The 25,672-nt window shown below is 38.9% G+C and overlaps 2 long non-coding RNA genes across 6 annotated transcripts; one reads left to right on the top strand and one right to left on the bottom strand.

Annotated features, from left to right (window-relative positions):
- Nucleotides 1-756: 756 nt before the first annotated feature.
- On the bottom strand, nt 757-1,428 carry LOC110353322 (uncharacterized). Its single transcript, XR_002403662.1, has 2 exons — nt 1,351-1,428; nt 757-1,042 (listed from the first exon to the last, which is right to left on the bottom strand). It is a non-coding gene; the product is annotated as an uncharacterized lncRNA (long non-coding RNA).
- Nucleotides 1,429-4,992: 3,564 nt separating this feature from the next.
- Nucleotides 4,993-25,445, top strand: LOC106018628 (uncharacterized). Of its 5 annotated transcripts, none has more exons than XR_011808511.1 (5): nt 4,993-5,165; nt 15,114-15,179; nt 17,492-17,564; nt 21,236-21,477; nt 24,462-25,445. It is a non-coding gene; the product is annotated as an uncharacterized lncRNA (long non-coding RNA). The 5 variants fall into 5 exon arrangements; XR_011808507.1 differs by having other exon boundaries at nt 15,025-15,179; XR_003495747.3 differs by lacking the exon at nt 24,462-25,445 and having other exon boundaries at nt 15,025-15,179; nt 21,236-22,142.
- The last annotated feature ends 227 nt before the right edge of the window (nt 25,446-25,672 follow it).

Here is a 25,672-nt window from a genome sequence, read left to right as displayed (position 1 = left end):
TCTCTATCTTAAGAAATGAGCAGTCAGGGGCACAGCATGGCATGGCATGGCATGGCACGGCACGGCATGGCCCCCTTACCTGCCCTTGCTAAAGGCTGTGCTCTGCTTTAACGGAGTTATTTCTTCCAGGCTGGAAAATAAGCAGGTGCTCAAGTGCCATGCAAGCCAAGGGTTAATTGAGAGTTCTTGTAACTCCTTCCCACAAAGCATTCCCTTTGCAACTTTTACAAGATGTAAAAGTGACAAGCTTTGTCAGTGCCACTTGCGGTCTTTTATTTTTCAGTGCTCCTTCTCAATTCAGGTATTTATAAATTAACTTTCTTCAGCTCTAGCTGGCTGTAATTCTGCCTATGGGAGAAGTATCTATTAAACTTTTTATGATTTGTAAACAAGTACATTTCCTTTAAAAATGACCGTGTTTTCACAAACAATGCCCCAGTCCCTAGATTTAGCTCCAGAGAGGTATTTTATGGAAAATACCTTCCAGTCACTCTGCTTCTGATCACAATAGCAGATCTGAAAAATGGCCACTTGCCACATAGTCCTCCAAGCACTTGTAATATCTCCCTTCTCCCAAATCAAATACATTTGAATCTCTTTGCCTCATAGAATCCAGCAGCTTTTTTTTTGGGTGAGGAAAAACACATATTGTGGAGAATGAGAGGCTGAATATTTCCCTCAGGATTCGGGTTGATAAATATTAAAGAATGGAAGCAGTTCTGATTTGTAGAGAAGAAAAAAGACACTACTCCAATCTCCTGGGCCGTATTGGAAAGCTTATTTTATTTAGCAAAGAGAGTGATGAAAATTGCACTAGAGATGTCAACACTTCAGTAGCCCTGAAGCATTTTGGCACCCTCCAGTCACAGGAACTGAATTGAGAGAGCCTCCCCATCTCCGTGCTCTCTGCCTGTTGTAACAGGTGTGTCAGCGAACACATGCCATGAGCCCAACCACCCCTTTGCCAAAAGGCGGAGAATGGCGCATTGCTGACGAGCCAGTGGGTGCCATTTGGCCAGAGAAGGAGCTCGATGACAGTAATCTGTAAAAACACAAGCAAAACATAACCTTGTGTGAATCTCTGAATGCTGGTTTTTCCTGCAGTCAGTAGCCTCTTGAAAAATATTAGAATTAGGCAATATATTTTAATTACATCAACAGCCATTTTTAGAAGAACACACTGTGTGGGCTCTACAACTCACCAATCACATAAAATGAAATAAGCCACAAGCACCCCCACCTAACCCATCTTCTGGTCCTTAATCAAATTGTATAGCATTTTGAAATTCTCTAGCAACAACATTGCTAAAAATAGACACTTAGGCTACCCACACAGAATATTCTTCTAACCTTTTCAAGTGTTTGCAGTGACAAAATCATTCCTATTGTAATTAATGGTATCATGTTGAGGAAGATTGGGGAAACATACCTAAAGGCTCTGACAATAATTTTGTTACTAATATATTCCCCTGGTTTGCCTTTGAACTCTGTCATTCCTTGCCTTGCAGCTGTGTTTAATGAGTAGTGAGATTATTCAAATGAGCCCACAGCAAAACGTTGTTTTCTTAGTTCCCAGATCTTGAGAAGACATCTCCTGCCACAGTCAGTAGGCAAAACCTGAATCATAACCTTAGCATTGAATTCAATTTTATGCTTAAGGGTTTGTAAGTACCTTTGTACCCTATAAATATAATTGTGCTCACTTGTGATGGAGCTGATCTCTACTTACAGCAGCTGCCAATGAGCCGGCAATAAAACAAAGGGAGAAACAGTGCAGCCTGTCACCGATGAGTGAGAAGCCAAATGTGACTGTGCTTGTGCTGTAGCATACAGACTTCTGCAAGTAGATTGCAAAGAGAGCTTATAGGATGCTCAGACACAGCAGATTTGTATATGGGAGCTTGTTGCCATCTGTTATTTCCCATTCTTAACCAGTGGGTTTAGTCCCTCAGAGAGAAAAGGAAGTCAGAAAGAAATTTAATTCCATACAAAAATACATTGTGTGAGAGATATTTTCCAACATGGGAAAAAAAAATTAATAAGGTCCAATTTAAAACTGATAAATAGTCAATTCAGTATGGTAGGATTAAGGATTTTTCCTAAGGAATTTACAGAGAGATAAGCATCTCATGAATAAATGAATTCAGCTGCAACAGACTAACCTATTTATTGATTCACAAGCCATTTGTTTGAGAGTTTGCCCCTGAGGAGCAGAAGGTATCCTATTATTATTGATAATATAAGAGTTACAGTTATATTCAGAAATGACAAACTACATTTAAATGATGTCTCAGGGTTAGAACAAAAACCCACCAAAGACAGGAAATTCAAAGTTAAGTCTGACACAGTGTCAGACTGCATGGTGTCAGGAAAAATGACAGTTGTGTCTTGTCTTTGCATGTCTTGGCTTCTGTGGCTTATATCTCAATTTTAATGGCATACGAGTGATATCATTTCCCTCTAAATTCATTTCTGTTTTACTTTATCATAAATAAAAAAGAACCATGTAGGACTGTGAATATGGAAAGAGGCCACAACAGCTCTCCTGAGGTGATACCTGCCCATAACAGAACTAACTCTTTACAACCTATTTAAATACCTACTTTCCTCATTTATTATTATTTATTAGTGATATGCCTAACTGGCTAAGCAATTTATTAGTAGCTTTTGCAGACAGATATAAGGGTATAATACCTGGCCATGAAGCTTACAGAGGGGACAGGCAACAGAAAACTAAGGCTTGCAAGGAGGCAATAGAAACCACATGACTGTGACTCTGAGTAGGGACAGGATGTTGTCAGAACTATTTCAAAGATAGATTTGTTTTCCAATTATCCCTTTTGCTAACATGTGTTGAGGGGAAAAAAATTTAAAATCAACATTCACTGTACTGGAGACTTGGGTATCCTCTCTGCTCTGCCCTGATCAGGAGCTGCTGGTGTTCCTGGGCAAGATTGACTGTTGTAATAAGTCACACAGCTACACTGGTTTTCATCCACTGTCTTTACAGAGGAGCACAAAGTAGGTCTTGGAGGACATTTTGCAAGATACTTTTGACCTTTTCTTAATCCACATCCTTGAAGGAACCATGCCCGAGTCCCAGCTAGCTGTGTTGTAGTTACAATTTCCTTGCAGAAAGGAGTTAGCTGAAGCTATACTTGCATAGGTAGGGAAAAACCCACATTTGCCTTTACAGTGCCTTCTGAGGCAATTCATGAAGCTTAAATTATAATTGACAGGAATAAGAAATGTTCCTAATCTTCTATATTTGTGTAGCTAACATAAGTCTCTCAGGTTGCATAAATGCTTACCTTTCTGTATTTCAGCTCCTAGATCCAAATGGGAAGCCTAGAGCTGTTTATGCAGCAAATTTGTTGCACTTCACTCAGGACTATGCTGTTAAGCAATCGACAGATTATATTCACACATCAATGTATTCATAGAAGCTACAAAGGTTACACTCTGGGTTAACTTGCAGGCAGCAAGTGGGGAATTCACCCACTGTAGAGAGGATGGTTCAGTGATACTGGACTATTTAAGGGGCTGATATAAGAAATATTGCTAATGTGTATGGCAGAAACTGACAGCCTAGACCCTTTCTTTATGTATTTCAGTGCAATACAAGATGTGAGGTGGATGCCCAAATGAGGACTCTCTGACTGAGTATTGCTTTCAAAGACTAACAAAATATACATATTTTGCCCACAGTGGGCAAATTCACAGGCAGATGAATTCATCCCATTCATGAGATTTTTATGTTGATTATATGTATATATGTATATTATAATAATTAGATTTTTTCAAAGTTTGAAGAAATAAAATCACAGATGTGATGAATTTTAAGTGGCCATTAATAGTTTGAACTTGTCTAAGTTACAAAACTGCCATAAATGCTAACAAAAGAATATGAAAAGCTAGTGCAGGTGAGATCTGTGTGATATTTATTGGAAGCGGAGTGGGAGATAATGTTTTTTGAAGGCAATTTTACAAATAATTCCTACTCTGCTAGACTTGGTCAGCATTTCAGTGTGTAACTAATAACTAGGCTCATAGACAGAACTCTTTTTTTTTTTTTTTTTTTTTCCCCGATACCCTTACAGTGGTAATCATGCATCTTGTCAGTTGTTATAAAGATAAAGACAAATGTTCCCCATTGCTGTACTGTCAGCGCATTTCAGTACAAGCAGAAGGGTAGCATAGCACACCTGTTAGATGTGTGGAATACACCATTTGTCTTGTCATTGCTGCAGAATCAGGTGTACCCTGTACTGACAGGATCTTTGGAGCAGGAAAAAATTAGATCAGTTCTTTATGTTGCCATTGACCATTCTGCTGCCAGCTGTCCCCTCCTCAAGACTCTTCAGTAAGTCAGGATACAGAGCATACAAAATGCTAGTTTTTGCACGAGGAAAAGCTTGTCTTTTGACTTGGTGCACATCACATAGAAATCCAGTGTGCTATATGTTCATTATTAAATACACACAATGCGACTTGGAGGCAGAAGTTCATGATCATGACCTTTCTTCTTTTATTACATTCGATTTTTGAAGAAACAGATGGGGTTTAACTTAGCTGTTAACATAAATTGCCATATGGAACAAAACACAGATGATTATTATATTAACACCAATTTTAATATGTTTCATCATGTTATTTCAGCTCCAGTTGTCATGCTATTCTGTTCAGTATATTCATTCAAGAAATTTAATGTTGTATCTTACAAACTGAGATCCTATTACAAACATATGGTGTATAAATAGATTTTGCCACCTGGTGACTGTTAAAAATCTGTAAGGAAGAGATTGCCATAGTGTTAACTCCTCCCTGCTGGAAGTCAATTTTCCAATCACAGACTTTTTAAAGAAACACTAAGAGGTGGAAACTCTTGATTTGCTGCTGTGACAAAGGGTTAATTGTGCTAATTGCATTGTAATACCTGCTCAGTTTAAAGTCTTTCCCTGTTGTGATTGTCTTGGGAGTCAAATTGTTTTTAAATTGGTTTGTCACTTGAATGCATTTGGAACTTTGTGATTAGGGTTGTGGAAACCAAGATAATGTCTAAGTTATATAACAGTTCTTTCCATAATCAATCACTGTCTAGTTTTAGATCTACCTAAGAAGGTTCTTGCACACATGGGAATAAGCTGACTGAGGTAATAGATGAGGTAGGCTAGCTGCTTGTTTTCTGTGAATGTTTTTGCTTCTTCCCACTAGCGAGGGCTGTATGGAATATTTGTAGGATTTCTACTTTATAGAGTCAAGCCCGTGACCTCTGAGACTTATTATGTACCACAAAATGAATGTTAAAAAATGAAGATATCTCCTAATTCTTGAAAATGTTTGCTTAATCATGTTGCTCTTTTCTGCTCCACCAAATGGAGAAATAAAGCAGCAGACCCCATTTATTGACTGCTCAAATTAATGGACCAATTTTTTGGGGCCTTACACCACAGATGGGAATCTGACGATCTGCAAAGAAATAGGAGGGCATTGCTCTTTACGACAGCTTGTTCAGCTCTGCTTGGCAGAAAATATCTACAAATTCAAGTTTTCCAAGCTTCTTTTAATCTGTGTGGACTTCTTGTGTGTTCTTTTGTTTATAGATTAGTAAAGGTATGGAAATGTATGTATGAAGTAGAGGTAGAGAGAAAGGAATGAGACTACTGATAAAATATGTGATTAATGGGTTGAATGGTATGGAAGAGGCTCCAACGGTAACTGGTGATCTGGGGAAAGGTAGTGGTGCCTATGTTCTGTAATGACCTGAGTACCATAAATGCTGAAGATAGATGGGGAGACTTGCTAGGAATACAGTTACTCCAACAGTGTTATAGGGGCCAAGTAAAGGGCAAGTAATTCCCTAGGGAAGAAACTGATAAAAGGCATCAGGATAGATTGATGGAAGGAAAAAGAAATGGGTTAGCTTAAATTTATTGCAGGCCTGGGCAGTGCTTGCTGTGGATAGAGTGGAAATATGAAAGAGAATTGAGTGGCAGTAACAGTCAGATAGAAAAAGTGGAAGTGGCTAGCAGTGAAAAGAAACTGAAGATGTGATTCAGACATTGTACATAGAAATACAAATAGATGCAAGATGGATGCACAAAAGACAGGCATGGGAGGCTGAGCCATGGGGGATTAGCAGCTGAGAAGGACATGGACAGGGGATTCAGGGCACATGGGGATGAGCAACAAAGAGGAGAGCAACAATGAAGGGGGACAGTGAGCATTATGAGTTGGCTGTGTATGTTGTGAGCTGTTGGCTGTGTATAGTGATGGTGGGATGGACTGAAAGCTGTTGCACCCTTATCATGCTGGGTACCAGCGTTATGTTTGGCCTCTGTGCAACTCTGAGGTGATGGGGCCATTGCTCACGGCTATGGGGTACCTAATAAAAAGACAGTGCCTTAGGCACAGGCTATGGAAGATACGGGGATTGTCAGCGACAAAAAAAAAAAAAAAAGGCAGTAACAACAAAGTGAGTTTTTTCCCCAGTGGGTCATCGATTCACTGTACAGTCAGCCTCCGTGAACCAGCCATGCCAGAGAACTATCAGGGGGACTGTGGAAAAATTACTGGAGACTTTTGTATCTAAAGCAAGTATCTGAGGTGTTATCAGGACTGGAAACAAAATGGGTAAGGCACAGAGGACTTGTCAGGCCATTCATGTATCCCCTCCAGAGCATTTGTGTCCAGCTGCAATGTCATAGCAGCTTCTGTTTTTCCTGTGGTGCATATACTCTCGTCTATACTCTGAGTGATGCACATCCATTGGGTCCCCTCGGCTGTTAATGCACAACAGATTGAAAGTTTTTAAAGATTTGGTCATCACCAGAATTTCTGTCTTAACTCTAGAATAATAATCTCTCTTTCTTTGGATCTTTCAATGGGCAGCCAATTTTAATTTTGACTACTGCAAGCAGTAAAGTGTTTTCATGTATTTGCCTTCTTACTTGCTCTGCACTTGGTTTCTTTCCCTTGGCTTAGATATTATTGAAAATAGGTACAAGTTCCTGCTTCTGTTGTGCATCTTCCCATATTTATGCTAATTATTTTTCCTGTAGAAATGCTTAAATCACTATTGTTAACAGTGAATACATTATAGAACATACAGTGTCCTGATGATAACATAGAATTTTACAATCAAGATAAATTATTGTCAGTACTTTTTTTAGTATTTTGTCAGATATAAACTGCATATGACACAATTTGCTGGGGAGACAGAAATGTACTGTATCAAACTACTGTTCTGTGGCTTCTAAATGACTTTAAATCACATTGTATCCGATAATTACTAATGCTCCATTAAAGATCGGAAAGGCAATTTATTAGGAACTCCCAAAAGTCTTCTTTAAGCAGTGCAATCTGTGTTTGGTTAAAAGTTTACATAAAATCAATACAAAATTATAGCAGCATAAATAGTTAAACAGTTCTCTGTTAATGTTATACTTGAATCTGTTCTCCTCTTGACAGTTTGGAAAATGTAAGTTACAGAGGAAAGGTAACAGATCTTGGGAGAGGAAGATACAAACAGTTTTGCTGTTCTGAGTACCACAGAATGGAAGAGCATCCATCTATTACTTGCCAGTTATATCTTTGTGGTCTTCTTTTCATGATAGAAGAATCTTGAAAGTGTCATCAAGATAATAGAAAAAAAACTTTTACTGCATGCTAGTTCTTGCTAGTAAAATGTTTAATATACTTCCATGGCAAGAAATGATCCCAATTTTAATTAAAGTCCAAATCATCTCCTCTCTACATAAAAATAAGAACAATAAAGCAGCAGGTGCTGAGGCTGGAAAATAAGTGTTTCATCCCTTAAAATAAAATTGAGGACAAAAAACAACCAAACAACAACAGAAACCAGCAACAACAACAAAACTTGAAACAAAACCACAAGTGAAAAATAAACTAAGGAAGATTTCTTTCACCTCCACCTACTCTGCCAGTTTATTCACTGGGATGTTACTGCTGCCTAGAATTCGCATAACCTTTTTTTATTAAAAAAAAAAAAAAAGTTGTTAAACTGCTCATCAATTTTCCAGCCTCACAGGGTAATTTCAACTGTTTGGTTATGAATTGAACGTATGTTCTACCTACTGAACTAAAGCAGTGGATTAGTCATAGCTGGTGTCAAAAGTTGCTTTTGTTTACAATGTGGTGGTGTTGGGTATACAAAAAGAAAGACTCCCAAATGTCACATTTGTACCACAAGTAAATAGTTCAGACCTCAAGCTGGAAACATACATATTAATTCTCTTTCTCTTCTTGGCAAGTAATGTGAAAGAAATAATCTCAAAAGTCTGTAAAGAGTACTTTGCTTTTAAGAGGCACATAACAATTGTGTAAAACAGAACAGGGGCAGAGGCGGGTAGTCTGCTGATTCCCATTGTGTTATTGAAGAGTAAAGAAGGGGTGTTTTGTATCTGATTTGGAAGAGTATAAACAGCACAGTATTTGCAAAGGATTTAAGCAGTGCTCCACATTGCATGGTATCCATTTGTTTCTCTAGCTAGGTCTTTGAAAGCCTCTGCTGTCTGGGCTTTGAGAAACCCAGACAAAAGAATTTCCATTTTTAGGGCTTTTCATCCTACCCAAAAGCACAGTGACCTGCGACTTTGCTCCACAGTAAGTTTCCATAACTATCTTCATGTGAAGAACTTCTCTCTTCTCTCAGTACTGTAGATATCACGGAGACATGCAATTTTATGCCAAATGAAGGATACGCTGTTCAGCAACTCTGTTGCTTTTCTGGTAAAGCAGACTGAAAGCCATTACTTACTGGTGCCTAACCACAGATAAACCTTAGGAAGAAAAATCCATACTTAGGTTCTGTTTAAAAAAAAAAAAAAAAAAAAAAAAAAGGCAGTCCTTCCCTACCTGAACACCTCATTTGTTTTAGACGTAAAATATAATTTCTTAATGAAGGTATGTGTGAATCTTATCAACCAGCAGTTAATGATAAAAGCAAATCTTATAAACAGGCAGACTTTAAATAATACATTAAAGCTTATCACTGATGATATCTTTAATTATAGTAAAGCAAATTGTAAGACAGTCTAATGGGAAATACAAATTACTTGTTAAAATTATTAACAGAGTTAATGTGCTTACATTTGTTTATGTGTACAGGAATCATTTCAAATATTTGACTGCAATGACAGTATGTGTAAAGATCAATTAAAAGTCAGGAAGATGAGATATTGGATTTTCAGACCTTAATAGGATTTCATCTGCACTTGTTATATTATGTTATCCACTTATAATTGAGCTTCCATCATATCATAGAATCTGTCACTTCACCAATTTATATTTCTAACCTCTAATGAAACTTCTGTTTCCTAAGGAGAATTTTTGAAACCCATGGTCCTGGTAGAGCTATCTGGTATGAGCACTAATCTGCCCTAGCCTGAGATTGGGGTTCAGGCTATTGACATGAAAAAACAAATGCCTACATAGTTGCCTACTTCTCAAGCATCTCTGTCATCACAAACAGATCTAATAAATAGTCTAGATGGAATAAGAGGCAGTTTTATGCAACACAAACAAGGTAAATTGGTAAGTTGAAAATTGCCAGGAGTTAGACTAATATTAGCTTATTTAATTTGGTGGAATGAAAATAACCACTGCAAATGCAACTAAAATACTTTTGTTTACTGGCCTGTGGAGTCAGCTGAAAGGGTCTTTGATAATCTCTCAGCACTGTTTTTGGAGGGTTCAATTTGAGATGCTTCAACACACTAGTAGTTTCCAGCTATGTGATGCTGATGGGGGATCTTGCACAAGACGTGTCCAGGGCCCCACTTCACCCAGCCCTGTTTATCTTTTGCATCAACAGAGATGCAGTGGAGAGATCTCGTGGAGCTTTGACTGGGCAGCATCAATGCTAGGATGAGCTGCTGGTTACATGAATGCAGACTCAAAAATAATGTAAAGACACAGTCTTTTAGTGTTATTGTACTGAAGCTATTGTAACTATCCTCATAGGGTAGCTTATCTCTGTTTCTTGTTTCCATTCAATATTCCAAGACAATAATTTGTTCATAAAGTGGACCTTACCTTGGTCAAGGTATTTCTATATAGTTAACTTTTTAGCAGTACTGTATTGCAACACCTAGCTTAACCTTGAAACCAACAGATGTAGCTTTGAAATGATCTAATATTAGGTAGTTTCAAAGTTTGTAAAGCCAAGCATTAAATGATAACAAAAGGGGCGGGGGGTGGAGGGTGGAGAGGATGCCAGAGTATATATGCATACTGTTTAGGTGTACTGAAAACACCTATTCACATTAAATTTCTGGCCAAAAAAATACACATTTTTAAAAAAGCTTTTTAGAAAGCAGAAGAATTTAAGTTTTTCCTGACATCAGGCTGACTTATGTAAACTCTCCACTGCTACAGATTGTTGCAATTGATTACACCTGGGATATTAAGCAATGTGCTACAAAGATATCACATTGTACTCTGTCTTCTCCAATCATTTGTTCAGTTGCTTAAAATAAATATTTTTGGGAAAAAAAAAAAAAAAGAAAAAAAAAAGCAGGAGGGGGAAAAAGGGCAGAGAATATGAAAGAATATATACCAGCTTCTTTGTTGACATTAAACTGGTATTGCTCCTGGCCTAGCCTCGGGTTTATTTACAGAGCCAAGTACTGTTGCTGAGCTGATTTTTAATGGCATGAGAAAAAGCTGAATAGAAATAGACCTGCAAAATAAGCCCAAACACGTATGACTAAAACTACAAGAACTTTAAGGAAAACAAGTCTCACACCATGGGTTGTCCACACTGACCAGGTAGCATTCTCTGTGGCACCCTGGTTATCAGTTGTACTGCTGTTCTCAAGCTGAATGATAAATAGCATTTTAAACACCAAGTACAGAGGAGCAAATGTTTTTATATGAGTGTAGGCTCCCACAACCGTAAGGAGCTGTTGTGAGCATGCTCATCCCCCACCAACATTCCTTTCACCAACGTGTGAAAGAACTCCTTCATGGTGAGGGTGACAGACCACTGGACCAGGCCGCCCAGGGAGGTTGTGGAGTCTCCTTGTCTGGAGATATTCAAGGTCCATATGGACACCAAGCTGGGCAATCTGCTTTGGCAGGGAGGTTGGACCCGATGATCTCTTGAGGTCCCTTCCAACCCCTACAATTCTGTGATCCCCGAGCAAAGGAGATTGGAGAGGCCTCCAAAAGCCAGCAGAAACATCCAAAACAATCAGGCAGCCTCCTGTTGCTCTGATTTAGGCCTGCCATCACTGAAATATTGGAGTTCCCATTCCCAAATGAGTGTTCTGAGCACAACTTTTCTGGGGAGTTAATGCTCCAGCTCCCAGCAATGCTTCACCCACATGGAATTAGCACACAGAAGCAGACAAAGTCCTCACCCCACAGTGCTCCCTAGCTGGGTGTCTGTGCAGAGACCCCTGTCCTGGGGATCAATACTTTGGCATTTTGCTGTGCCTCAAGCTGCAAGCTTGGGATGCTCCTTTCTAGTCCGCTGCCTTTTTTTCAAGAAACCCAGTTTCATCATGTCAGATCTTGCACGGCAGCCATTTTGACGTTGAATTTACACATGCACTGAATGGGATTTGACACTTCAAGAACATGGCTCTGAATTTCACTAGGCAGTTTAAAAAAATCGCCTATTCCATTTGTTGGTTTCACCCTAATTGTTTTAATTGCTTTGAAAATGCCAAGCTGTATATCTGTGTGCATCCACAAGAACGTGCTATTTGAAAATCCTTTCATTATTTTTGCACTGGATTTATTTATTTATTTATTTATTTATTTATTTATTTATTTATTTATTTCTGATTTGGTGTGCTTGGATTTTTGGCCTTAGTTTTCTTTTAATAAAGAAGGGAATGGAGCTGTATAGTTTATTAAAAAATATATGTATGTGTTACCACTCATTGCAGTTAGATTCTGGGTGGTGCTCAGAGAATTATCCGATGCAGAATGAGGCTTGCTGAGGCACTCATTCCTGCCATCTTCTGAAAGCCAAAAATGATCATAGAGAGTGAATCAGGATTGTATATATGATGCAGGTATACACATTGCAGTTGCCTCAGAGTGTACAAACTGTCAAACTTTCACAGCCAATGGGCTAAAACTTGTAATTTCCCCCTTAAAAACAAGTGGCTGCTTTCATTATTTTACTTGCTGGCTTGTTTCTATGGAAACATTTACATGAATAATTCATTTCTTCAACTTTATCTTAACAAAGTCAAAGACTGCATCCTAAATATCAAAGCAGATGAAACTTTTTTTTTTTTTTCACTTTCCTCCAGCTAAAATGGTGTTGCTATCTGTTACTATTATTTTGCCTGAGACAAGCATTATCCTTAATTATTATTGGTCATGGCCTTAAATTATTATTATTCAGTATTTTCAATAATACTTGCACTTAGAGATTATTTTAGTCTATTATTTTCGTTAATTGATCTTCCTGAGACAAAACATTTGAAAATAACATTATGTATGACATTAGCCTTTAAAAAAAACATCATTTCTCAGAATTATTCTCCCCTTGCTGATATTTACTAATTGAATGAGAAAGATCAGCCAGACATGGTGATCAAAAGCCTCAAATTTCTCTTTGACTAGGAGATGCATTCCTGCATAAGCAGTGAAACTGCTGAACGTGCTAGGCCATGCTGCCTTCTGTCACATCAAGTGTGCCAGGAGAACACCAGAAACATTCTGGTCCCGCAGAAAGTGACACTGGCCTGGCCACCAGCCAAAGGGTGATGACCATGGCAGCATGACTAGTGTGAGAGTAGCAAAAGGTTTTGCAAAAAGCAGGAGAGATGCTCCCCAAGCCTGGCCTGACCACCACGGTGGGACTGCAACGTGCAGGCAAGACCATACAGCAGTCAAAGAAAACAGGCATCCTGATGAACCCTTTGCACTGCACTTTGAGGAGCATTGCTTGTTCCCCTTGTTGAAAGACACACTAATTTTCTGTTGGCTTTCATTTACTAAACGTGTTTTCACCAGAAAACTCACAGGATTGCTAGGAAGGTCTTGTATTCCCTGCTAAAATTTTTCCAGGCCAATCATACCTGCAGTATGAGGAGGAAGACAAACTCTTTAGACTGGCTTTTGCAAAATATTTTGATTGTTAGAGAGAAGTGGAGCTGTTTCAAAGAGTTTTGAGTGATTTCCAGTGTCTCAAAAATGTTGTTCTAATTTAGTAGATCTTTTATAATAAGCAATTCATCTGATGACTCTTCATCTGCTTCACACTTCATCCCATCTCCTCTGCATATAGCCTGATATTTAATGACTTAGAATCATACAAAAAAAAAGGACTTGTGGAACTTTCCTAGAATTGAAAACAAGAAAGAAGGAAGCCTGTCAATACATTTAATATTAGGGAAAAAAAAAAAAAAGCAAAACAAACAAAAAAAACAACTTAGGGATAGCCACTTAGGGATAGCTGAAACCTTACAAAATCAGCACAACTGTTATAAAATCAGCTATATTTTCAAAGATTTGGACAACTTCTGAAAAGAAAAAAATGGGAAAAAGTGCTTCTGATTCTGAGTGAATACAGATTTTTTAATGACATTCTCAGTCAATTTCCTATGCAATATGAATGACCAGCAAGCAGAGTTGTCTGATTTTTGTCATATTTATTAATGATGTACAATAGTAGCGTGGTAGCCTGTGCAAATTATAAGCTGATTAGTTTTCAGCCATGTCAGCTAGTACTTTGATCCTGTCTGAATTGATATGCTAAGCAAGGAGAAAGTAAATCATTGCTTAGGTGGGAAGCCTATATCAATACTGCATGCTTCTTAGCAAGGCAGGAGAGGAACAACATATAGTTCATCTAGATTGTTTCTTGTGCTCGAGCTAGCCCAGCCAGAGTTGCCTCAGGCAAGCTGAGCACTGTCAGCTTGTGCTGCATAAGTGTATAGAAGCAGTATGTCCATGCTGCAGAAAATGGTGATGGGAGTTTGGTAGGTCAAGGCTGAATCAGTGCTAAGTCCAAATGGCAGCAGAGATGTTGCTGCTGGAAATGCCCTGGCTTAACTTAGCCATAAAGCTGAGCATCTCACCATGTTTGCTCAATATAGATAGCTTTGTGTTCAAGCCTCTGACTATTAATTCTGATGGCTTTGCCAAATCTCTGTGACTGGTTTACTATTATATCTCCTTCTACAGACAAGCCTCCAACTTCTTAAAATTAATGTGCACGACTTCGTACCATTAAATAGTTGCAAGAATTCACCCTCAAAAGGTCATATTTTATTGGTAGTCAAGGCACTCCTGTTGACAGGTTGAGTTAGGCAGTGTGTATATGCACATTTGGGCATTCATATGTCTATGATGAAGTGCTGTGAACAATGTATAACAGGAAAGCTGGGCAAGGGTTCAAATAACTAGACTCTCTTTTACGTGAAAACAATACTTTCATTACATGAAAACAACACTGTTCTTTACTGTAGCATTATAAAAGCATGACACAGATAACAAGATTAAGAATGAGAACTTGAATCTACCTAGTCTAATTCAATAGTTCCTTGAATTGTGATACTATGAAGATATGTACCATGTCTTGTGACAGAAAAGAGAAAGGCTTTAATAGTTTCTATTTAACAACTGCAACACATCCTACAATTCAACTCTTCTCATTATGGCTTTTATTTCAATTCACTGTACAATATTTTGCCATGAGAGAACTGTATGTCTGTGTGTATGAAATTAAGGTGATGTCATTGCAAGTATCTCATTCAGGCTACATCTTCCACTGTACAGGGAGGGAAGAAGGAGGAGGAAGAAGAGTTACATGGGAAATGACAGTAGAGCACTGTCTTTTAAAGTACCTTGTCACAGAATCACAGTTAGGATCATATTGATTGCAAAACTCACTGCCATGTAAGAATGATGTAGGATACACTAAGGCATTGCAAGTAATCAGAAATGAAACCTTCTGTTATTAGACAAATGGTTTTACTTCAGTGCTTTGAAGAAAACAAGTAATCTTTTTTTTTTTTTTTTTTTTTTTTTTGTCAGGGGTGGGGAGGAAGGCAACAGAAAGCACGTTGCACTGTAATTATCAGATGAGACCATCGTGTTGATTTCTCTTATTTTGTGTGCTACAGTTCCAACTCACTGATACTTTCTCTGCTCAGAAGGCAGACCCAAAATGAATCTGCTCATGCCTGACAGTAAGTATGAAAGCCCTTGATATATTCCTGTAGTCTCTTGGGTGCTTACAGTGAACAGCATTTTATTTTTTAAGCCATCCATAGTATACATGAGACTCCAATTTGGTGAAGTTCTCTTACTCAGAAAGCCATATAGGCATGGACCTTAATCAACAGGATTTAAAGAGAGCTTTATAATAAGTCTTTAAGAATGTAGTCCTAGAGAACAATGCAAATGTACTTAAATATGTACTTAAACATATTCCTGAGTTAAATCTATTATTCATACTACCAATTTCTAAGAAAAATGTATAAGCTCTCAGCTGTTGTTATGCCCTCTGTAAAATGGGAGTTATTGTACTGATAGCATGAGCCTTTTGGGAAATCTGTGATATAACACTGAAAACAGTTTGCATGCAGCAGTCTCCCAAGGGATGTGATGTCTTTTGCTGGCAGAGTGAAAGATGTGCTCCTCAGGTGCTGGCGCACAGGGGGTTGTGCATAAGGATGTGAACACATATGATGTAGTAGTGGGATGCAGAGCGAGAGGGCTTGGCTTGGAGAAGGACCAAAAAAAAAAAAAAAAGGATATGAAATTTTGTCAGTTGAGTGCCCTGATCTTTTTAGCCATAACTACTTTCCAAGCCTCTTTATCAGAAGCACCTCCTACAGAAAGATGGGAGGGTATCCACCTTGCCTTTCTGTTTGATTTTTCCAGTGCCTTGCTGGTGAGACTTGGCTTATTCACTGGTGAGTGCTGGTTGAGGAAGTGGGAATGTAATGGAGGTGTAACTAGGAAATTTCCTGCTCAGCAGGAACTTGTTGTGTTACTTCCCACAAAGAGCCTCGTGGATCCATCTTGTTTGCAGCAGCTGGAGAGGAAATCCCTGCTGGAGGGATTCAGCCTCCTCTTTGCTGGAAGCCATTCCCTGCACCAGCAGGGAGCAAGCACGAACACAGCGGAGGTTGAAATGAGCTCTTTTATCGGCTGCTCTCAAATGGGGTGTTACTTGCCTGACAGACACATAATCTGTGAAGAAATCCACAGATACAAAGTTTCTCTGACAAATTTTCTTTGTAACTTCAAAAATTAATTTTAAAGCTAAATCTTAAGTCTGAATTCTGTGACTGTTGAAGGGCAGATTAAAATTGTATCATTATCCTCGATATTGCATTTCTGACAAAGAGGACACATCTAGGTTCAAACACAATGTCTGAAGGGCCTAAATGAAGGCGTAAGGGATATATTAGTAATAGCACCGTCCTTTGGTATGTGCATATATAGCCAGGAAAAAAAAAAAAAAAGATACCCTTTCCAGACAATTTCCACATCATTTCCTGTTTCTCCGTGACCATGTTGATCCCATCACTTATTCTCCAATATCATAAACAAGTCATAATATATTAGTAAAAGCAGTTGCCGAGTTCATATAACTGACAGGAATCCTGAGAAATAGGTTATACAGCATTGATCTCCCTGGAGGCCTTAAATAACAATCTGAAATGTATGGGACAGTGATCACTGGGTTTGATGCTGCAGTTTCAGTTTGGTATTTTGCAATTTATAGTTTCCTGATAAATTGGAATCCACTCAGCTGGTTCATATTATGTGGGACTATGAAACTGTCTATGTTACACTGAAGGATTAAAGTGAGATGGAAATGACTTGGAGGTGTCTAATGACTTTGCATACAAAAATAACATCAATCCAAAATCATCTCCACCCCATTAGCAGGAATGCTACAACACATCATGTAGACAATGCATTAGTTCAGGGTGCCTCTCCACTCTAACAGGACATTCCAGCCCCTATTTTCAGGATTTCCCACTTGACTGTTTGAAACTATTGCCTTGGGCTAAAACTTGTATTTGTAAAACAAGGTTTCAGCTTGGTGAGATATTATTTTTCCACTCATATTTTTAACATTGCAGAAGGGGATGGGGGTTGAAAATCAAGTTGTCATTCAATTTGTAATGCTCTGAGAGTATAGAAAAGACAATTTGCAGTTTGAAATATACTTTTCCTTCCTAATTAGTTTCTGGATGTTGGTAACAATCTGATTTTTCTGTGAAAGAATTCCAATAGTACAAGTGGACATACCATTAAATGTTTGCAAAATATTTTGGAAGGTTATGCTTTTCAAGCTAACATCTTTGATACTCTAAAGACTGAATCAGGATTGGTGCCTAAGAAAAAGTTTGTTAAAAATATTAAAGTTGGCAGAGTTGTGTCATTTGAAAATCAGTCTACTACATGTGAGTGAAAATATTTTATCAACATGAAATATTTACGGATTTTATGCATTCGATAATGATTCAATTCTTTTGTACAGTGTAACTGGTGATCTGCACCATGAAGGGTTTGCAGAGCTGTCTTTGAAGGAAGGACTCATTCCCTTATCCATGGTATGTGTGGGAACCCTATCACTTGATATTGCAAGGATTGACTTTTAGGTACTTCGTTCCAGTGACTTTGGGGACATTTTGTTGCTGCTCTCTTTTGCTCTGCCACTGCACTCAAAGTCCATTTGACTACTTTTCCTCAGAAGCCATGTAGACAAAACCCACCCAGCAGCTGGCAAGCAGTGGGCCATCATTTGCAGCAGAGCAATATTTTGTGTAGATTTTTCTGCTTGGTTATTTTTTGTTTAGAACATTTCAACAACCATTTTTTACAACCTGGTGACAGGAAGAGGGGTGCCAGGACAGCCCAGGGAGCAGTGGGAGGCCAGCAGGAGTTCTGCTGCCTTCAGCCCATGGCACTGGCCTAGAACTAGGCGGAAGCACCTTCACTCCTTCAGGCCTTTTACTGAAGATTCAAACTATCAGGACCATCCTTTTTGTTCTACAGATCTGATCCCATGCCACAACTCATTAATTGTAAGTTAAGGGCAAATTGTGGCAGCTGTTCTTGAGAAAAGGTTTGAAACTGTAGTCTTTTCAAAGCAAGTGTTGTGCCACTCAGTTGAAGGATCCAGCTGGTCTTGCCATCATGCTCCTGCAGAATCAGGTTATTGCTAGTGACAGCATGCTACCCATAAAGCTCTAATGGAATAAAATCAATATCTTTGGTGAGTGTTTGCTCATTTAAATAGTTACTAGAAATGTCTCTTCCCCACTTCTGTAATGATTCCTCTGTTTTTCTGCAGTCTCTTTATGCAGTGGTGCTAAGACCTCATATACAACATATGCTCTCAGCTAGCACCACTCAGAGACAGGATATGGGACTTGGGACATATGTAAAAGACACACCACTGGCAGGACTCTCACATGAAGTGGAATTTGGGGTCAAGGTCATTTCCCTTCTTCCTGTTTCATCCTCTCCCCAGTGTGAAGGAGGTCACTCCCCCTTCATCTTCTCCATACTATTCAAGTTTCTGTAGGCTTTAATCTTACCACCCCTCAGCCGACTCTCTTCCAGGGTGAGGAATTCTAATCTATTCTTCTGTTCTTGAAAGGATGCCATAGCCTGGCTCTGTTTTCTTCTTCTTCCTCATGTTAGCCAGTTCTCTCACATCAATTCTGAGGTGACTAAAATCACAGAGAGTCATAAAAATGTGTGCACCCTGAATTTATAAATGGCATAGGTTATTTTCTGTTTTGCTCTGATAACTTTTCCAATAACTCTAAATATCTGATTTGCCTTTTTTACTCATCATTGTGCTGAGGTGACTACAAATACAGTATTTCTTTCAGAGTAATAGTTGGTAAGTTATCTCATCCCTGTACCTGTATAGTTTATGTTATTGTCCTCATGCATTCCCTGTTTCATATTTATTACCACTGAACTTCATTTGCCATTTTATCACTCAGTCATATAATATCAGAAGATCCTTCTGCAATTATTCACAATCAACTTTGGTATGCACATGTAGTCACCTCTTTCCCATTTTATAGCTCAGTTCTGAATATGCTGCAGAGCATAGATGTACCTTGGAACCTATAGTAACATTCCTGTACTGTCAAAACTGGTCATCTGTACTTGCTGTGTAACATAAGCCTTTGTTTCCTAGTACTAGCTTTACCTTTTAATCTCAGAAAATTGCTTGCATAAATTTAAAGAAATTTTATATTGAAATGTTTGTGGTTCCTTTCCTCCAGTTTGGAAGGCTGATTCTGGGACTCCTGCTTGGAAGTATTCTGAATTCCTTTCTACATTAGGTATTTTTTTCTTTTTTTTTTTTCTTTTTTTTTTTTCTTGATTTTTTTTTTTAAGACTCTGCTGCGTCTAATATGGATTGCCCTGCTTGTTTTTCACTGGGATCATTGGTAAAACTTTTTTCTGCATAACTTTACCTTTGCAAAGCTTGTGAAAAGATTTTAAAAAAACTCCATTCTCTTGTCTTCATCAAATTTGGTTGAAATTAGGTTCAAAAATTATGTGGGAAAAAAAAGGCACACAGACATGTGGATGCACAGTGACAGCATAAGCCAGCATAAGCGTTGGGCAGCTGGGCTGAAAGAAAGTACAGAGGATGTACTCTGAATTCTCCTGTAGTCTTGTATGCTCACTCCATTGCTATGTATCTGTTTTTTTGTAGTCTTTGTCAGAAATCTGACATCTCCAGGTACGCACAATGCATACTTCAAGAAAAGACAAAACCACATAGCTATACATACAGGCATATAATAATAGTGATACATTAATTGTTTTGTGAGCTTTCTGGAGTATTTCCATAGTGTCAACTAATGTTGAATGGAATAATGTGAGTTTTAGCAAAAGCAGTTTCCATGGTTACACTGGAGGTATTCTAAATATAGCAGATGATGTAATCAGTTACAGGGACTAGATACAAAATTGCTGTTTATTTCAGTAAGAAGTTTCTTCTCTGGAGATACCTGTGAGAAAGTGTCTATATTACTTGTGGATACTATTTTTCAAATTATTTCTGTTGTCCCATGATTTTCTGCTCCTCAGAGCCTTTCCATTTTTCCATTTACAGCCTGGTAGCTTCTTTATAGTTATTATAAATCATATACATCAGATCACTTTAATGCTTTTACAGAATTCTTAACGCTAAATGTAACATTTCAGAAAACAGTTTCCACATCTGGCCAAAGGAAGATTGTAGTTTTTACAATCTCTTCTATCCCATATATTAAAACCCTGTTATCAGCATCTGTCATATCTGTCCATCCATCTTATCAGTGTGTATGTTCATCTATCTTTTTCTCCCATTGCTGTCATGTCTCCAGTGCCCTCTGATCTGATTTTATCCAGAGAGAAAAGTATGGCTTAATGATCTGAACACATCTCCTTTTCCAAGATGTGTAATAAAACATTCCCCTTCCTCACCCCCAACTGAGCAATTATTTCCCAATGGAACACATTTCACTCCATGAAATTTGGGCTAACTACCTTGCATGTGATACACAAGAATGAGAAAAAAGGTGGAATTAAGATTTGTTGTCACCAGGAAAAGAAATTAAGAAGTGGGGAGAGGGGAGATAATAATAATCAGGAAATTTATTTACAGTTGTTTGTCCATCTCTCATTTGTGTCACCTTTCTAGCCCCACTGACTCCTCTTGGGATTCTGGTTTCTTTCTGAGAGTATAGTTCATAACATGTACCAAGGGAAAATAAGTCACTGACAGAGCAGTTTTCTTCCACAGTCTTTTTGTTGTTGTTGTTATATCTACTTTGAGCATTCTTTCTTTAATCAAGAATTCATTTCCATTCCCACTGCTTATTTTACTCTTCTACCCCATATCAACTTTAATTCATTTCAAAAATGACACACTGCATTTCAGGAATGCTAAAAAAATATATGGTGGGTAAGCTGGGAAAAATGTCCTTTCTGAAAGCACTGCTGTACTCACAGTCATATTTTCTTAGTTTATTAAAAGCAACTGGTCAAAATTACTTGTCTTCTGAAAGCAGAATGTTGTGAACATGCCATGTTTCCAATATCTGCAGAAACAGCATTCCTGTTTTCCATGGGCAAAGAGTGCTAAAGTGTGTAAGATTCTGCATTAACAGCTAGAGGCTAAAAATCATGCATCCTATTGCATTTTCACCCCTTCCAATAAACCTGTTATTAATCTTAGTGCCTAAACACTTTTTTTCTGGTGCAGATAGCCTGAAGACGATGATGTGACAGTGACGAAAGACTGCAATAAAGGGCAGCTGAAACTTTTTGGGGAGAGGTTTCTACTTCTGCAAGACAACAGGCAGTGGCAGCATTCGATGAACAGAAATGAATTTTATTTTCAAAATATGAAGGCTCATAGAATTATAGAAATTATGGAAGAAAAAGATATATTGGGCCATCTTTTCCATTCTGGAGGCTGTGGCAGCTTTGTCCCTGCCTTATAAGGTACTTTCTGAGTCTAGGTTTAAGGTCTCAGCAGACGGGGCGTAATAACTTACTGTGAAAAACTGTTCTTGTATGTGGCAAGTTTCATTATCAAAGCTCGGTTTTATATTTAGCTGTGAATGTATCATCTCTGAAAAGATGATCCTGCTATTGCTCCTGCTTTTATCTATGATACCACTTTAATCAACTCCTTTCCATCCTTAACATTCAGGTGTTTCTGATACTTCTGTATGGTCATGTATCCTCCTACTTTTACTTGGTGCTCAGCCTGCCTAGTCATATTTTGGTTTCTCACCTTTCTGTATATGTCAGGCCCTCTGATTGCCACTTAACCTTCCTTGGCAAATGTCTCTTCTTCCAGATAGGTTACTGATGCAGTTGAGTAAGACTTTACCTCAGAGTAAGATTGTTTCTGCAGCAGAATTAACCAAGTTGAAGGCTGCAGGTAGAGCTGTATTCCTGACTGGAAGTTGACGTAGTAGATTTGAGGGGAATGAAATGTAAAAAGTATCTGAGCATGGGAAATATCAATTAAACATACTCAATGCTCAATGGGTGAAATACTAGTCCCACTGAAGTCAAAGACAAAATGCGATTGGCCATGATGTTTCTTTGCACTTACAACAAAAGCAGAGCCACCCCTGAGGACTCTTTTTTTTTTTTTTTTTTTTTTTTTTTTTTAAGCAAGATCATCTGATAATGTCCAAATTAGGGCTGTTAAACATGGACCTGTCTGCCACTGATCAGTTTCAAAAACAATACCCTTCTTTTTCTTTTGCTCATTCTTTTAAAGGCCTCCTGATCCTGCCTTTCCATTTAGCAACCCAGAGGGAGGGAAAGATGAAGAAAGTGGATGGAGAACTGACCAAGATAGTCTTCCCAAATGGAGCAGAGATATCCTAAGGCAGTCATCTATCTGCTCTAGGAAATTCCCAATGCAAATCACCCAGTCTTCCCCTTCTCCACTGTGAGGTCTTTCTGTCCCTGTAGTTCCAGTTCAGCAGTTTATGTGGTTGAACTCTGAAGGGACAGATAAAGTACCTGTAATTTTTATGATTGTTTGTTTATTTGTTTTTCAGTTGTGCCTAGCAGGCAAAATTAACAGCCCCAGTGTAGGTTAACTCACTTTGTTCACTTACAGTATATATGCTTGATTCAAAACTAGTGGGAGTCATTTAGTGGCTTGTAACCTAGCAGTGACTTCTCTAAAACTTACCTACGGCTCCCAGATGTGGAGTTTTGGCAGCAATTTCAATAGGGTTATCATGGGACTTCCCATGTGTCAGTCAGGTGAACTCTGCTGTCATTCTGTAGTCTGTGCAGAGAAGATAATCAGAGTTTCAACCCAAATCTATAATAAAAGAAAGCCCAGGAGCCCTCCAAATGGGCTAGCCACATGAGAGTTAGATGGGGATGAAACCAGGTACCTGCCCTCTTTTGCCCAGCCAGCACATCTGTTCAACAGACATCGAGGAGTTTGGGAACATACTGTCAGCCTTGGAACGGAGAAGAGAAACAGACCCATCCTTCTTCCCCTCCAGTCCTTCAATATTTCTGAGACTCAGGACAAAGTGAGAGATGCATGGTTTAGGAAGCAAGTTTATTACCTCTCCCCCTCACCATTTAGCAATACAGGGATGGATACTAACTATATTCTACAGTATAGGTCAGCCATCCTTCTTCAATAAGCTTAGCCAATTTGAGGGCTGCGCATCTACTCTTCAGTCAGATGCCAATCCATTGTTGGTATCCCATTTTCCTCTCTTCATGCATGATGTACCAGGCTGAAGATAATTGGTTTTCTTCTTGACTTGAGAGCAGACCAAAAGAGTTTGGCACAGGGCAGGAGCTCACCTGTGGTGAGGAAGAAGGAAGGAAGGGAAATGCATGTTCTGCCTGGGAGAAATTCAGTAAATGACCATGAACAGGGATTGGCAGCTGAGACATGGGCAATGCCAGGCCAGCGTACTTAGAGGCAAAGTGAAGTTTACAGAATGATTCCTTTCCTTCTGTTATCCACAGCAATAGGTAGGAGTGTCTCCAAGCAATAGGAATAATTCTCTTCTCAGGGTGCTCTTCCAGTCACTAGCTGCATGGGCTCTCCAACAAACAACACACATCAAGAAAATGACACCACAGACCTCAACTCCCCACAGGCCAGTGGTGAAGCTGTGAATCTAAAATAAGTTTTCTGCTACCACATGTAAGATGGGGATTGGGAGACTCCAGAGGGCAACAGTGACCTCTGAAGATGGGTGCACCAGAGCCCCTGAAACTGTTCTGCATACTCTGAAGTTTCAGAGCCAGGCAGGCTGTTGCAGGTCCATAGGACTAAATGCTCTCACACACACACCCCTGGCACAAAACGTCCTCCCATTAGGGAGGGAATGAACTAAGCTAATACCTATGGGGAAAATCTGTGAGAAATATCCCTTGGAAGTGTTCCCTCCATTTCCCGCAGACCAGTCCTGGTCTTCATGGTATGTGAAGATAGTAGTTTGTGTTGAAGAAATGCGGAGAGGCCTTGGCCTGTCTCTGATCTTACGCAACCTGTTTGCAGTCCTGCCCTAACCTATTCCTGCCCTATACTATTCCTGGATACACATGGATTTCAAGTTCTGGTATACTATAATCATCTCTTACAAGTCTATGTCTAACCTTTCCTACAGCTAGTCTGCGTAAACCCAGACTCTGGCTCTCATAAAAACGGCCTATATTTGCTTGCTTACTCTCTATCTCTGCTTTCCCACCTGTTGTGAACCCAAGTGGCAAGGACATGGGTGGGGCAGGAGGGGCGTTTTTCTATTGACACTAAAGCTTATGTTACCATTTTGAAAGTCACAAGTTGGTTTAGTTATGGTTTTGGCACAACTAATAAAATACCAAGTACAGTGTCGACGTCCAAGGTGGGGCCCAGACCCTCAGAAGTGGAAGGGACAAATCATGGGAGGTGTGGGTCTGTTTCAGCCTCCTTGCTTTTGCAGATTTACAGGGTGTGAGTTCACAGGAAGCACAATGTTTTTGCATGGTTGGATGTATTTGATGGGCAAGTGGTGAGACAGAGCAGCCTTCCCATGTGCTGCTGGAAGCTGATCACCCCAAACCACAGCTCTTCTGACAGCCAGGTTGTATGGAGGACAGACAGCAGCTATCACAGCTCTCTTCTGGACCAGGACTGTGGAGCAAAGCAGTGACAGGAAGATGGAAGGGACCTTCTCCAAATGGAAAATGGAAAAAGCGCTTTGGGGGAGGAGCCCCCAGGAGAATAAAGTGGAAAAATCCAAGCAGTTCTACTGTTTTTACCTGTCAACTTTATTCTGTTGTTTCATCTGTGGGTTATTTTTCTTTTGTATACACACTTCACTGTTTCTGTCTCCTTAAAGCTTTCTCTATCTTTCTGTTCTGCTGTGCAAAGCATCAGGGATGCATGGCAAGTTGATTATCCTCATGAAGCAGCTAGCATAACATTGAGATTCAGGCATTTTCTTTATCATTAGCCTAACAAAGCATATAGAGTTGTAGCTAACTGGAAAGATACAGTACATTATTATTGTTATTATTTCTATTTTTGAAAACCAGGACACCGTGGTGTGAGGAGGGGGTGGGCTGCATGAGTGCCTAGACAGACAGTCATTTAATCTGAAATGGAGAGCGAAATGTAATTGGTAGGCTTATACTCATTAGTATGCTGCAGCCTGGATCTATGATTCCTATTAGAAAAAATATTAAAGGGCCACCGTTCAGGGAATTGAAGGTGGCACAAACAATTTAGTGCAGTTTTTCATCAATATCTTGTAGAAGGGTTGCACCTTTTTGACTCTTAAGACTAGAATGCAATATTTAAGGAGAATGTACTCCATCAGCTGTACTTGCAACATAGCACATCATTCTTTGAAATATAAATCTTTTGAAAGCAGAATAATTTCTTTGTTAGTCTTCAGTCTGTATCCTTGGGCTGGAATAGTTATTTGGGCTTTTGGTTTTATGTGGCTTATGTGCACCAAAATAAAACACAAGCAAAACAAAAAGCCAAAGGCAAAATGCCATTCATGTTCTTATGATCTGACAGAAAGAAAAAGCATTACAAAATCAGGATGTGTATTTTTCTTCTATATACTTCTAATCAAAAAAAAAAAAAAAAAATAAAGAAAAGTGAATGATAATCTTTTCAATAAAACAATGGTACAAAACACCT

This window comes from Anas platyrhynchos, chromosome 1 (genome assembly GCF_047663525.1).
Source record: "Anas platyrhynchos isolate ZD024472 breed Pekin duck chromosome 1, IASCAAS_PekinDuck_T2T, whole genome shotgun sequence".
Classification (NCBI taxonomy): Eukaryota; Metazoa; Chordata; class Aves; order Anseriformes; family Anatidae; genus Anas; species Anas platyrhynchos.
The sequence above is the reverse complement of the archived record's forward strand: the minus strand, read 5'-3'. Positions and strand labels throughout refer to the sequence as shown.